Source organism: Ambystoma mexicanum, chromosome 6p (assembly GCF_040938575.1).
Source record: "Ambystoma mexicanum isolate Mex_15411 chromosome 6p, UKY_AmexF1_1, whole genome shotgun sequence".
Classification (NCBI taxonomy): domain Eukaryota; kingdom Metazoa; phylum Chordata; class Amphibia; order Caudata; family Ambystomatidae; genus Ambystoma; species Ambystoma mexicanum.
Window position 1 is genome coordinate 247,516,830 of NC_090935.1, and position 15,956 is coordinate 247,532,785.

A 15,956-nucleotide genomic window follows, 5' to 3' on the forward strand; every position below is an offset into this window, starting at 1 on the left:
GACACTGTTAATGTGCAAAGGAAGAGGTGGAAGCCAGAATGCCGAAACTGAACTGAAGGCAATAATTGCTGTGAGTGAGAAGATGAACAAAGAGGGCAATCTACCTTATACATGCTGATGTACGCATGCTTTCCGACACTGGCATGCAATAACAGAGCTGATCAAAAGCAAGAAATTCGCCCAGTATCAACACTGGAAGAAAAAAGAAATGCTGCATGCAAATGGTAGGCTGGGCGCATCGCGCATCTGAACATTTGGGGAAACTGCACCTGTGAATGGGCTAAGAAAAGACAGCTGCCCATTTCAAGGGACATTGCCGTGCAAGCTGCATCTCAGCGCCCCATGTGACGTGAAGTGAAGTAAAGCGCTGTGCACTGGAGAAGAAACCTCTAGGCGCTTTATGAAGTGAAAATACACACCTGGCAAAATGCAAGCTACATTGCCAGGGCTGGAGTAACTGACAAAGACATTATGGCGTTCCAGATGGAAGCAACAAAAAAAAAACTGACAAAGGTAGCCGTTTTGCAAGAGACAACATGCAGAGCGGGGCTTTGGAGTATAACATGAACACTGCACATAAGCCATGATCCAGAAGCCTCACGGCTGAGTGCAAGAATGAATGATTTGTTGAAGCAACTAAAGGAACTGACTCAGACTATCGCTCTCAAAGGGGTGGCCCAAGAAATCAGCAGACACCCTTTGGGAAACTAATAAGTGGAAAACCAGAGGCTTTAAAAGACACTGCCTGTATGGAGAACTGGAGAAAAGATAAACAAAGCTGCTTGTGCAACTGCAGGCGGTATTGGAGTGAAAGACTTTACCTTTGAAAAAATGGAGTGATGCAGGCAGAGCAACCTAAATCAAGATCATGAAACACTGGCAGCAAGTTGGCGCCTGGCATTCGTGATCGCTTTGGTGACAAAGAAAAGCATTGAACCATTGAAAAGTGCGACCTGGGTACTTATTATATGGCTATTGTAAAATCACAGATCAGTCTGAGGTACCATTGCCCAACTATGATCGCATTGCACAAATGAGTTTGTGACTAGGCAGTTACACCCCTTATGGCTGAGTGCAAATTAGCCCCCAGTAACATGCAGAAGGGTGACAAATAATTGCGGTAGCAATGATGTGATAAAGTGTGTAGTTACCTGATGAGACGTCTGAAGGCGGGGCTGGTGTTAAGGGAAGGGGTGGACAACGCTGATATTGATGTTTTGTTAACATCCTAATGTGGATAACACTGATATAGTGTACCTTTTGATGAAATCTTAACATTTCTGTTTGTATTTTGCTTAGGCAAATAACCAAGAAAGTAGCGTGCCATGATTGGGGGGTAGACGTGTGCAATTGCCCGTTGACACTGATCAGTCAAGCAGACGCATTCTCAGAGAAAGCGGGTCACTGCGAGGTGCAATGTGAACTTCGAACCTGTCCTGTACCGCACTCAATGCTACTAACGTGCGTGAAGCGTGAGGACATTTGTTCTGCAACCTGTGAGAAGTGTCCAACAAAGTAATAACTTTTCCAGAACTGTCACGGTGCGGACTTGGCATATTGTCAAACATTTGATGCTGCACATTCAAATGATTCAGTCGACGGTTGTAATGACCTTGTTGATTTGTTTTGCCTTTCTTGTCTAAAGGACTGTGGACAATGGGTTGTGGACTGTGACATCATGCACCACAAACAGCTGTGTGAAACAGCACTTGAATGCCAACATGTTGAAACCTGATTCTTAAATGCATTTTAAGATTAATCTGTGAGAAAAAAAACGAAATGTTTTGCCCTTCCCACTGAATTGCTTTAACCAGAGATGTTTTGCCTTTTCCAAAATTACTACATTGCATGTAGCCAGGAAAATGATTTATGAATTGTTGGGGCAGCAGGGTTGGGCGAGCATGGAGCATAATATATTTTGAGATAAAAGGAATGCGCACACCAAAGTTAGCTATGCGTATGGTAAGGCCTTTGATTTGTAGTAATGCTGCCAAGTGTGTGAGTTCTAATTAGAGATGGTAGCATTTGAAACAAGATGGCTCTTTTCATGTGGTAACGTTACATATACTTATATTACAGCTAACATTTCTGGAGGTCCATGTGCTTTGACTCGATTAGGACTAATGATGTTTCCTTTACACTCCGCGATAACTCGAGGTAAAAGGTCAACCTTTGAATCTATGGGATTATCTCCTGACTGTGATTCACATGTACATTTGCTATCAGAAGCTGAAGTTTTAGCATTAACCCTTTCATTAGTAGGTGTTTGGGGTTTAGCTGCTGGAGGTTACAAATCTTTGATGAAATTAGCGTGTTTAGTAGTTAAAAGTCTTAATCATACTTCGCAAGCTTTAGAAGAATTGCTCCTTGATAGTCAAGTTATTAGAAAAGCTACTTTGCAGAACAGAGCTGCTGCTGATTACTTATTGCTGAAACATAATTTAAGTGTAATGCCTTGGAAGGTATGTGTTGCTTCAATTTCTGTGACCACTCACGATCCATTGAAAGTCATATTAGAGGTTTGAGGGATCTCATTTTCTCAAGTATCTCAAGATCAAAACAGAAGCTGGTGGGATTGATTATTTTCATGGATACCTGATATTGGGGGTACACTACGTTATATTTTTGCTTGCATTTTTATTATATTGTCTATTATAATTGCTTGTTGTTGTTGCCTTCAATGTAGTTTTTCCCAATTTAGTTTTAACATTTCGTAGGTTTCAAAGACCAGTTCCAGTGCCACCTGGCTACGGAAGATAAATATCCAAAGGGTGGAATGTTCTGCTTAATTTATGCTTAGTTCAAAATGGCGCAGGCGCAATGCATTCTGGGAGCGCTCGCAGCCATGTTGGATATTTACTTCACTCCGCAGTGAAAGGCTGCACACATTTTGCTGAAGTGTTAGATTCACAGTGCTGAGACAAACATGCTTTTTCAAACTTGGTATGCAGTCAAGGCCATTTCTGCTGGGAAAATCTCACGTTGTTATGACTTGCTACTGTTCTCCGTGGAGCATGTTTTTAGAGCAGGGAGGCCCTGCATTCATTGGGGGGAGCTCTCGATTGACCCAGCTGGCAACCGACAGCTGTTCCTCAACTGCGCAGGTGCAATTCCAGAAGGTTCGAGAATTAACTCCTTTTTTTGGAGTGCCTTTATAGGCGGAAACCTGGAGGGGTCAGGTGAGACTTCAGCCAGAGAAGGACGCTCCGTCTGGCCTTCCTGTGAGCTGTGGCACTCTCGTCCTGGCTGTCCTCGGGGTCTTCCAGCCGATTCTGGACGAGATGAGGAATGATAATACGCTCACAGTGATGTATTCTTTCTTTGACTTCTTCTGCGATTTATGTCCATGTTAGTTTTATGAGTTATTTCTATGTACTTGTAATCTTTGAATAAATAGCCGTAAAGAGCTGATTATCTTCTAAAGGGTGCGTGGCTGTGAGTTATTGTGTCTGTCTGTTTTTGGGTTGAAGTATTTGCTCTATAATTGCATTGGTGATTTATGGTAGTTCGGTGCACTTTTCAGAGGAGAGCAATACACCATCTGGGACATATACTTTCTTCTCAAGGGACCATGACATGGACTCCAACAAAATACAAGCCGTTCTGGATTGGCCACCCCCAAGAACTGTTAGAAGCATACATCGCTTCTTGGGGTTTGCAAATTTTGAATCGCAAATTAATATCTAATATCTCATCCCGGATCTTACCTATTACAGCACGCCTGAAGAAAGGAATGAGGCATCATTGGGACGATAACGTGCAGATAGCCTTCCAAGACTTGAAGGCCTTTACCACGGCACCCATTCTAAAATTTCCTGACCAGAACCGAGCATTCATACTGGAAACAGATGCCTCTCATGCAGCTATGGGGGCGGTCTTGAAAAAGACAGACCATAAGGGTACAGCGTATCCCATAGCCTATCTCTTCAAAACCTTAACTCCATCAGTGGTGAACTATATCATATTGGAGAAAGAATTACTTGCCATCAAAAGAGCATGTAAAGAATGGCGACACCTGCTATTGGGCACAAATTACCCTATTACTGTGCAAACAGACCACCGCAACCTACAGTTACTACAATTGGAGGACAGACAAAATAGCAGACATGCCCGATGGGCCCATTTTCTCTCCTCTTGCAGACTGCTGTTTAACTTTTTGCCAGGGAAAGATAATCTACTACTCAATGCCCTTTCACACACTCAAGAAGATAAGACAGGATACTTTTTTGTCTGAACCCTTGCTTCCCAAAGCGGTTTTGTCTATCATCTTAACAATTTTGTACAGACTCTCATTCAAGAGATAAGAAGGAGGTCTCCCGAGTTGCAGGAACTGATTCGAACCTTTGATCTAAAACAAGAAGATGAACATCTCTTCTATGGAAAGCAGGTGTTCATACCTAATGCCGCCCTATGCAAAGAGGTCCTGAGAATGTGTCACAACTCCATGGTGGCAGGACATCGAGGAGTATGCGTCACCCTGGACCAAGTGCCAAGACACTTTTGTGGACGTCCATGGTTCCGACATACAAGAGTACGAAGCTGTCTGTATTATTTGTCTTCAGACTAAGACCCCCAGACTCAAACAAGCAGTTCTCTTCACGCAGCCAGAATTACCCACATGGCCTTGGCAAAACATCCCCACTGATTTTATTATTGACAATAGAACTATCATGGTCACAATAGACACCATAACTAAATTGGCTCATTTCTTAGCCCTGCCATAAGTCCCCTCAGCCATTGCTTAAAGGTGTGTTGGCTTACATAGCTCAGCCTTAGCTTTCCTTTCAGAGCTTCATCTTACAACAACAAATACTCTATTCAAAACACACAGATTACTCCTATCATACTTGATTCGAAAGCAATAATGATTGCCAACATAAATAAATGGATCATTTTGAATGAATTTATTCTAGGATAACCTTGAAATTCAATATTTATATCTTGCAACTGCATATATCGTGTACAAAGACATGGAAATAATATACTTGATTTAAAACACTGTTGATTGTCAACTCGAATGATTAAGTCACTTTAAATAAATTCATTCCTGGATTGGTCAATTCCTGTGATTGCGCAGTTGTTTATGCTAAATACGCTCCTTGTTTCATTAATCATAGTTAATTATATGCCTGAACAGAACAGTAGAAGACAATCACTCCACTCCAGCCTAGTGCCTTAGCTCAGGATTGCAGGGTGTTGACATATTAGCGGTTTATAATTATAACACCACGCAAGAAATTAATTGATGATTAACAATGAACCATTAGTAATCCATGCAAAGGTTGCCCACTTGTGCATCTTCAAATCGAATAACTGCAAAAATATGACTAGAATGGACATTAAGGATCACTTTGTTGCCACAAAGGAGAAAACCGCTCTTATTGGAAATACATTTAATGTAACTCACCACATATGATACAGTCTGGGTTCTACACTTTAATGGCTTGGTCTTGCCCCTGAAATATTCTATTGGTGGAACAAGTAAACGTTCCCTAGTGTGAAAATACGAGTGCCATTTAGTGCAACATGTTCGCCGAGACCCAATGATTGGTTACAATTCGGGCTTGTATTTAGCTCACCAATTGCGAAAATGTCTGGGATTCAATACTTCTATGGTTAGTACAGTTACTAGATCCAACCCTTCAATTTCCTGCTGAAAGAGCGTCTTTGAATCCCTAATGTGTCGGCAGCACCGCGTTTTTCTTATGCAATTGAGTGTTAGTACGTGTAATCAATGCATGTTATAATCTAACAAGATTGTACATATTATAATAAAAACTAAATTCTGCATAAATGAGAAACAGCACAGATGAGGGATTAAATGAGTCACTTAAAAAAGGATAAACATGCAATTAGGCTATTATTCAAACCAACACTAACAATGATCATTGTTATATCTTAGGAGGGATTTAACCCATGACATGATAAGTACAACGCAAAGACTGGAAGATATTCATGATTAACAAGGGTAAGAAGTGGAAACCAACCATTTAACATTCACATAAAATACTAATATTTACATTAATCACATTGTATTCAACCATAACCTTGTGAGGCATGCCCAACTATCTCAGGACGTGTATACATGTAGTACATAGACGGTTGACGCAAAATTAACATGTAAAATGTCATAAAGGGTAACAGATTTGAGTCGGACCTCAATAAAGTATAATAAGCCTGATTGGACAATTTGTGATAATGTTTTCGGATTCTGGAAATTGATAGTACAGGCAAATAATAGTTACTATGCAATATAAATATAACGACACAATGTTACAACATTCTCATACCACTTTCTGTTTTGTCTCTTTTTTCTGCTAATTTTTCTGTGCTGTTTTCTCTCACTAACCCTAACCATCCTACCTGGCCCCCCTCCCTTTTCTGTGCTTTATTATATATCAATAATTGTGAAATATCACCTCATTGATTATTTGCAACTTGTTATGGGCAATTTATTGGAACGCAACCAAAGGGTTGATAACTTCTGTATGATGTTAACATATTACTCAATTTTGTTATATTATTTTTTATGTTTTTTCCTTTATTTTTTATTATTCTTGTATCCTTACTCATTCATCAATTGTACACGTGTTATGTGACACCCTATACACTTGTACACTCAAAATTGATCAATGGTGTAAAAAAATTGATCTGTGGTACATATGTAATTTATGTAATGTTTATATTATTTTTACCTAACAAAGCTATTGGCCTGATTTGAGAAAGTCAGAGTTAATGCCGAAACACGTGTTATCATAGAGGGCTTTTTGCAAGGCATAAATTGATTAGCAGAGTTTGCCAATTAAAATGTTTGATTAGCAAACCAACCCATTTGATTAGCAATTTGGTACTAATGTTTTTAATGCCACCAGAAGATACTTGTCGCCAAGATATAATATGGGCAACAATACGCAGTTTTGTATACCGTCGAAGTAAGACATTAGTGAGAAATGTCAGGCCTTGCACATTTTTCTGTAAAATGGTGCTTGTCACCACAGACCCACTTTAGTTTGGCACACTGCTGCCACCCAGAGCCCAGCCATGGAGAGTGAAACTTTTATCTGATATTTACTGCAAACAAAGTAAAGTTTAAATAAAAGTTTCCAACATCCCCTGCAAATGGTACTGGCCCTTCTTAAAATCTACTCGACTATGCGAGTGGGTGAAAATACTTTGCGAGCCCTGGATGAGTGTCTAAAAAGGTTAGCTGCATGAATGGACAGAAATAAATAGATATGATAAAAAGGCTCTTAAAACAGTTTAGCCAGCTCCCTCTACTGCAGGTGCAAATATATAATGCAATCATAATCATAGAGCAAAGTGAGCTCTGGAGGCCAACTACAGTGTACAGTTTTGCAGTAGGTCTGTAGATGTACAGACTGGATGAAACTATTGATCGCTACTTCAAGTAAATATCAAGTTGGCTTTGTGTATTAATTATGTAAAAGACAAAGCAGAGTGGAAGGCATGTCAGACAGAGAACTAGACAAACTAGGCAGAATATTGTAGTTTGCTGCCATCTCACTTTCAGCGTAGTGGGTATAAACCAACATGACAAGATAGAATGTCAAGGCGTATTGCATCAGCTCATGGGTTGAGCACCAGTTGCAAGCTGTATCTAACCAGCAGGTCACAAGTCTAGGTTTGCTGTCAAAGCATTTGGCTGCGTGGTCATGAACATTTTCAAAAGGGTCCACTCGTCAATATGATACATCTTCCCCAACAAAATGAAATCTAGTAGGCACTGAGATTTAGATACACTTCACTGGAAAGCATGGAGACAATGCAGTGTTTTACAGTAGCAATACTGTAATTATGCATTATGTAACCCATTACATTTTTGGAAAAGGAATTGAAAGCATTTATTTAAAAGAAATAACCAACACATGCTGGTCCTTGGCAGACAGGATACAGTTAGCTTAATAACAGTATTATCCTGATTATTTCTGGTTTGCAATTATTTGCAAAATAAAATATGAATAGCACTCCCACACAGGCCTTTTGGCACATGAGTGAAGGGGATGATTACTGCTGCACTCTCCCGCCACTAGCCCCTTTCAACTTGCAGTGAACAGAGAAGATGGTGGAGAGAGCTCTGAGGGCAAGAGAGGAATGCAGGGTGAGCTGTGCTTTCATTGAACAGGGTAATTTAAATAGCTAACTTTGCTACACAAGTGCCAATTTAATTAGCAAACCTACAGAATTGCATAGCAAATTGCTCTGCGACACTGCTTATGTTATGCCTTGTTTTGTCATAATAAACTTCGAGCAAGTTTTAAATACTTTTCAGTTTCGGAGAGCTTACCTGTGGCACATGTATACATGCAAGGAAAACCCACCCCTATATCATCAACTAGGATTAATGAAACAAGGAGCATATTTAGCATAAACAACTGCGCAATCCCTTAGCAGGAATTTACCTATCCAGGAATGAACTTATTTAAAGTGACTTAATCATTCGAGTTGACAATCAACAGTGTTTCAAATCAAGTATATTATTAATTTCCATGTATTTGTACACGATATATATGTAGTTGCAAGATATAAATATTGAATTTCAAGGTTATCCCAGAACAAATTCACTTCCAATGCTCCATTTATTTAAGTTGGCAATCATTATTGCTTTCGAATCTAGTCTGATACGAGTCATCTCTATGTGTTTTGAATAGGATATTTGTTTTTGTAAGATGAATCTCTGAAAGGAAAGCTAAGGCTGAGCTATGTAAGCCAATAAATATGTAAGCAATGGATGAGGCATTTACAACTATAACTAATTTTGTGTTTTTTCCTTTTCCTTCACCCCCGCCCCCTTTTGTCTCTCCTCCTTTATTCGCACTACTCTTAATATTGATTACTGAGGTATGAATCTGTACTTGCAAAATGTTATTCATTGTTTTGGGTGTCATTCCCATATGATGCTTACCTTCTTATGTAGCCCTGAAAAAGACTGGAAAGCTCGAAACACGTGTTGGCAATGGCAAGACTACTGCATGGTGTCACAATCTTTGGGGACAATTGCAATAAATACAATATTTTTGTTTTCATTGTCACACAAGATATTTTTGGGAACAGCAATTGCTATTTTAGTAATAAGCGCATTGATTTAGGCACACCCTTGGTCAATTGACAACTACGCACACCCGACGGCCCTTTCCCTTCCCCACAGGGATAAAATGTCTAGCACGAGACCACACTTTGAGCATAGCAAAACGGGCAAGGAGGCGGCTGTTCCAGGACGGCAGCTAAAGGGGAGGAGAAAAGCGGCGAGACTGGAAAGGGCGACAAGGAGGGAAGTTCCCTTTTCTTTTTCGACCCAGACCCGGAAGCTTCAGAAAAAGGAATTATAAGACCGGGAGCTACATCTAGCGTGTGGAGTAACAGATGTCAATGATGCACGAAGCCCTCCCATACTGATAACCAAGATGAAGAGAGGCGCTTGCTACTGTCGTACCGTCCTTGACTCTGGAGACAAGAAACACCAAGGAATTCAGCGCAGCCGGTGAGTCGGAGGGAGAACCAATAGACCAAGCTGTGTTGAGCGAAGGTTGCAAACAGCAACATGATTTTAACAAAGAACTTATGGGTTATTGAACATTTAAAATCAAGGGAAAGACTAGCTGTTGAGTGGTCCGGCGCCATGAAGGCATGTTGGTCCCTTTCTTAACTACAAATACTAGGAGGCCCTTGGAGAGCCCAACATAGGAGGTCAAAGTGGTCATACAAGGGTCGAGCAAAATCCCTTGTACAGTTGAAAATCTTTGACCCGTAACCAAGAGGAAAGCTAAGGGAAGTGAATCCTGCATTGTGATAAAGCAAAGTGAAATGTGTAACTGGCAAATGTGAACCCGGCTGAGGGATGCCTGCAAAGTGGGATTAAATACAATAACCCCATTACCATTGTGTTGGCAAGACTACGTCCACAGTGAAAGGTTGTTTAAAAAGACTTTGAGACTCGCGAATACAACAGGTGATAATGTCAGTGAAAGGCTGTAGTGAACCCGATGGAGGGAGGCTAACATTCGAGGGGATGGGAGCCCAGTTGAGGGGGATCCAGGGGTGAAGAGTCACACCCAACGTAAAAGAATACGGAAATGAACTTTTTGTTTTTGTTATTTTGACACATCAGGCCCTCAGAGGCAAAAGACTTTGTAGAAAGGAGTCTTGACCACCGAAGATCCTCGTATCGCTGAAAGGAACTATGGAGTGTGCTGTGCTCAAGAGTCCCGCCTTGTCCCGTGCTAGAAAACGCTGGGAAGAGAGACCCCAGCCAATACATCCTGACATCATTTTGTGAACACTTCTTTCTTTTCTTGTGAACACTATCCCACACTCTTTTGTAACTTAGCAGTAAGGATTGGCAATAGTTTTCTTTTTTAGTACAGGCCCTTTTTATTTGACAAGACGCCACTAGGACTGCTTTATTATTGTTTGATGGTCGTAGCTTGCTTGCATCTTAGATTTAGGTTTAGATTAGGCATTTTCTCCACCCATTTATACAGTTTAATGAACACCCTTGAGCTGTGATCACTTGAGTCTGTCTTTACTGTTGCCATCATGAGTTCCTTACAAAAGTCGGTAGGTTGGGAAACTCAAGAAAGCTTGCATGGCCGCTAATATTCCAAGAAATTATTTTGTAGTTTGGCTGGCTAGAGATTGGAATTGAACATACCACTTTCTGAGTATTCATTAATGTTCTTGCTAGCCATGGCCAATCATTTCGATCTGTTGCAATTTTGTTAATTTGATTAGTGAAAGACATTTCTTGAACCACACCGTAACTGTTGTGACTAATCCTGCGGATCCCTCACTGAACCCTGCGGATCCCTCACTGACCCCCTGCCTAAAGTCTCCTCCCAGATAGCCAAGGAAAGGCTGGGGGTGGTGTACTGCGGGAGGATCACCTTGGTGGAGACAGGGTCCAAGGTAGTGAGGAGGTTCTGTGGGATGAGACACAGTATTTTCCCTCTGAAAGGGAGATTCTTACTGTTAGCTTATCGTCATTTTAATGTCTCTCAAACTCCTGTTAAATCTAGGGTGGTATACCCTAAGGTTGTAACACCAAAGCATGATATATCAAAAGAAAGATAATTTTTTCGCCCGAACATCAAATGCCCTTCTCAACACCAAGAGTACACTACAAGGAATGGCGGAAATGTTGTCTTCTCTAAATCATCTTCCTCTAACAAAAGTTAAAACCTACAACCCCTCTGTTAAAATCACTAAGGTTATTAAATCTACCCTTAAAAATACACAAAAAGTGGAAAAACCTAACTTTGATTAAAAAAAAGGAACTAAATGTCCCAGAATCCTATAGGGACTGGGACGAAGAAGAGGGCTGAAGAAGCATGTAGATGTAGAAAACAGGCGATTAGGCCTCACAGCCTTTACAAGTGTCAGGCAATTGACAATGGTTTACACCTAAAACCAATTGCCCAACCTATGAGGCATAAAAGACTGCAGCAGGAGGGGGGATGAAGGATGGAGTTGGAGCAGGAGCTGGCAGTGTTAGCAGAATAAGAAGAGCACAAGGCTTGCAATTCAGGAGGAAGTGTGATCACATAAAGGACGCCGGAGCGTGGAGACAGCAGATTTCACCTGCAAGTTATGAGAGGGTGCTGTGTTCACAAACCCTGCATTGCCATGGCTGCACTGTGAAAGACGTGCTGAGAGTGGAGGTTTTTCCCAGGTGCGCCTAGTGACTGTAATTGCAGAGCTGCGACAGTGCTGAAGCAGAGGCCAGTAGCAGAAAGCAAGCCAAGGGGCAGAGGAGTGAAGGGGACTCCCAATTGGCGGGCTGGACTTGAGACACCCGTGCTGCAGAAGGGTGTGGGTCAAAAATGTGTCCAAATCCGTAGTAGAAGAAGTCGGGAAGGTGAAGCAGCCCGCAACTGCAGTGTTCCTGGAGCCGGTGAGTGAAGACTGGCATTCAGGTTCACTCAGAAAACCTTGCTGGTAATGGTTACCATCCTGTGTCTTGCCCACTATGTAAAATATATTTACCAAGCCCCTAGTCGATAAATTGGGCAGCCTAGGGGTCCTCTACACCAATTATGCAGATGACACCCAGATCCTCATTCCCCTTTCGGGCAATTTTGATAAGGATACAGCCTTAGTAAATTAAATATACATCCTCATTCAGGCATGGATGGCATCCCATGGCCTCTGCCTGAATGACAAAAAAACAGAGATCCTGATCCTTGGATCCAAAGCCAATCTAAAAAACTAAGCCCTAACTATGCCTCATTCAACATAGACGGTAACATAATCAAAGCAGTAAACGAGATAAAAACACTAGGATTTTATCTCGATTCCACCCTATCATTTAGGAAAGAGATTAATTCCCTGGCTTCCTCTACCGGCTACACAGGCAAACTCATCAGAGCCTGCCGACCCTATCTAACAGAAGCTAGCTGTATCACCCTCGCCAATGCTTCATACTATCAAAACTAGATTATTGCAATGCCCTATATCTAGGAGCCAACAAATATATCCTCAACAAACTACAAATGCTTCAAAATAATGCCTTGAGAACTGCCCTAAACCTAACCAACAGAGAACATATCTTTAACATCAGAAGAGACCACCATTGGCTAAAAATAAGCGATAGGATTGTACTTAAAACCGTTTCACTCACCTTCAAATGCCTCAATAACGCAGCTCCCCCATATTCCCAAATAAACAAACAAACGAAAGAAAAATATCCCTTTTCACCTTATATTGAGTTTAGCTTGTGAGGGATAGGTTAGGATTTGGCCACAAGACAGAGAACTTTACTTTGGACATTCTGACACAAACAGTTTCATTAGCTAGTTTTGTTGAGGCAGGGAAACCCCTCTTAGAAGTAGGGTTAGTTAGAATTTCCACCATAGCCCCCCCATTTTTGTCTCTTTGCCAATCAACATGCTACCCTTGTGTCCGACTTTTACTCCTACACCCTCACAGTGCCCTCTTCACTAGAGGCGGTTTTTGATTTACTAGCCACCTCAATCTCGCCCAATGGTTGATGATTTTTTTGCTTTATTTGTGTTTTATCCACGATCTGTATGGACTTTTTACAGGAGCGAGGGTCATTCCCAGGAATTTGTATAAGGTTGCAGTTGCCCAAATTTAAAGATCTAAAATATTTGCGTGAGTGCTTCTTTTTAAGTTTGTGTCTCATGCCCTGCTTCAGGATTTTGGCTTTTTGCAAACCTTGGTTGGAGATAGCCCTTTTTCTTTCACCTTTTGAAAACTGGTTTCGGATAAGGGCAAACTGGAGCTCATGGACAGATCTATCTGGGCAAACTGAACTTTCTTCAACATTGAGATCTCGGATTGAAGTTCCCAGGGTTCTTAACATCATGGGGTCAAGCTCAATAGAAACAACCCCTGCATTAGTGTTCAAACAGGGTCTTGTTTCTGAAGGAGTACACATTATTTGTGTCCCCTCAGTTGCTTTTAGGATGTTGGCTAACATTAAGAAGTGTGATTTCACTTCTACACTCACATCATACAGCCTTACCAGTGACTGACTGAAGAGCAAGGTTTAGTGTTGCAATAGAGGGGACATCTATTGAAATACAATCTGCAACGGATGATTGACACATTTTGATTTGGCAAATCCATATTCTGGTTCAATGTCTCCATTTTATTCACTCTTTTGGATGCTGAATTATTGGACATAGAAAACCAAAGAGCCGAGGGGAACGAGATCTTTTTGTAATCGAGCAGCATACTTTTCGAGGCTTTGTTAGAGGTGTAGGAAAAAGGCTCTCCACCTCGATTAAAGGGTCTTTCACTCGGTGGAGGAGCAATTATGTAATAGCGCACGTATCAGGTAAGTTGTGTTATATCTTATTCTTCAACCCGTACAGCGTGGCCATCAATCCCCACCCAGCTCCTTGCCCTTCAAAGACCAACTGCCGCCACGAGCGTGGAACTCCGAGAGATTCCACGCGCCTGGGACACAAGACAAAGGCTCGCGGAAGCGCGAGCAACTACAACACATCTCCCCCTGTAAACCTCAAAACAAATGAGGACAAATTCACACAGGAACATAATGAAGGAAGAATGGGAAATGGAAAGGAACAAGGGAACATGAAGAAGGAGACATAAGAAGGAAGATAATTAAATATCTACAGTCCAAGAATTAATCATCTGCAAATTCTAAAACAAAATCCTTGTACTTTGCTGGAGTCTTCCTCATTCTGGTCGGGCGGTTATTCACCTTGTTGGAAGCTCCCGCAAGAGCAGAGTCCTCACATAGTTCCCTTCCAGCTGGAACTAAAACCGAATTATCCGACACAAACACTGAAGACTCCTCAGCAGCCTTTCTCCCCACCTCAGTCGGGCCAAGGGCAATATTTTCGGAATCACACTCGGAAGACTCATCCGCCTCCTTTGCAAAAGGCACCCCACCAAATGGCACAACACCTTCACTTTCCGGGGCAGGCACCTCCACACTTTCACGCCCCGCCAGATTTGCTTGCCCAGGAACCCCCACCCCACTACAGGAACCCAAAGAGCTCGGTATGGGAACCACATACTCAGCCGCACACTCGAGATCCTCTCCAACTGTGGCACCACCACCCTCACAACACTGGTCCTCAGTATCCGCTAACTTTCCTTTAACAGGAACCACCCGCCTCAAACTCCATCGGGTACCATCTTGCAGTTTAACGTAACCATGACCTACTTTGGTCACGACAGTTGTCAGGGGCGGCGTTATTATGGATGCAACAGTGATAACCCTATTTTTTTCCAGGTAGGTGAAAATATTTTTTTTTGTCCTTGGTAATGTTGTTCTACCTGCTCTGCCGTTTTTAAAACGGCCAAGTAAAGCGGAGGCGCTTAGATTGACCAGCTGGTGTGGGGCCTTTCAGTGGTCCGACACGCAGATTATAGCCAGGAGAACATGAGCGAGACCGTGGTATTGTGCGAGGCCCCCTGGCTTACAAACAGAACTTCAAACCCCACATGAGCGGTCCGTGCTTGGCCAGCATCTATTTCCAACAAGCTCCACCTCTGGTGCTCCAAAGAAAAAGATCAGTGCAAAAACTCACTGCTCCAGAACATTTTTTTGAAATACTTAAGTCAGAGATCTCCCCAGCGAAGCACACACCTAATATAGACGGACCCCCTCCCCCGTGATGCAGATCACAGACTCTCTACATACACTTTGTGTCAAAAAAAAGCTATTACCACTCATCGACAGAAGTGCCAGAGTGCAGCACACACCTGTAATGATACAAAAATAACCAGGAGCCCTCCTTCAGGTAAGCACGTACCTGGCATGGGGCATAAGCAACCCCCAAATGCAGCACCCATATTCTATTACCATATACATGTTTACTCGAGCAAGCATCTTCCCTGTATCCCGCTGTGCTTTAGCACAAACTTGTCAAATTGCAATACACCTCCCCAAAGCAGCACGCACCTGGCATCCCATGCAGATAACGTTAAACTGCACACATTTCAATCCACCCACCTGGCTGCTTTGCCGGACTGCCCCCGGATGCCTTGCTCTGAGCTCTGTGTCCCTGCTGCTCTGCCCTGCGCCCCTCTCTGCTCATCGGGTCCCTCCTATTCCTTGTTGCCCGGGCTCCTGTCACTGCGCTCACAGGGCCGCCATGTTTCCACGTCGCAGGCTCCGCCCACTCTCTCCCGGATTTGCCACCCACACACCCCCCCCCTCACCTGTCAGCCGCCATGTAGGGGGCGTGGTCTAACAACAATGCCACGCCTTTGGCCCGCGTGATTTTACCCTGCCCTGTGATTGGTTGAATTTGGCTGAGTGGAATGACGTTACCCGGAATTGGAGTGCGTTTCCGCAGTGTGCAGAGGGAGTTGTTTGTGTTGACTTGGCGTGAAGAGGGAGAAAGCGCACGGTCCCCAGAGAAGAGAGCTGTTCACTGGAACCCTTTGGACCAAGGTGCGTGTGGGGGAGAGACTGACAGACGAACGCGCCTCTTTTAGTG

The 15,956-nt window shown here is 42.6% G+C and overlaps 2 protein-coding genes across 3 annotated transcripts in view; one reads left to right on the forward strand and one right to left on the reverse strand.

Moving 5' to 3' along the window:
• Positions 1–15,713, reverse strand: part of DYM (dymeclin) — a 1,763,009-nt gene extending 1,747,296 nt beyond the window's left edge. The window contains exon 1 of one of the 2 annotated variants that reach the window (XM_069626954.1): positions 15,467–15,713. The gene's annotated coding sequence lies outside the window, so the exon portion shown is untranslated. The remainder of the gene's footprint in view (positions 1–15,466) is intronic. The other variant, XM_069626953.1, reaches the window with a different exon arrangement.
• A 62-nt stretch (positions 15,714–15,775) lies between these two features.
• The window catches only part of C6PH18orf32 (chromosome 6p C18orf32 homolog), a 55,752-nt gene continuing 55,571 nt past the window's right edge, over positions 15,776–15,956 (forward strand). Inside the window, exon 1 of the mRNA XM_069626955.1 lies at positions 15,776–15,910. The gene's annotated coding sequence lies outside the window, so the exon portion shown is untranslated. The remainder of the gene's footprint in view (positions 15,911–15,956) is intronic.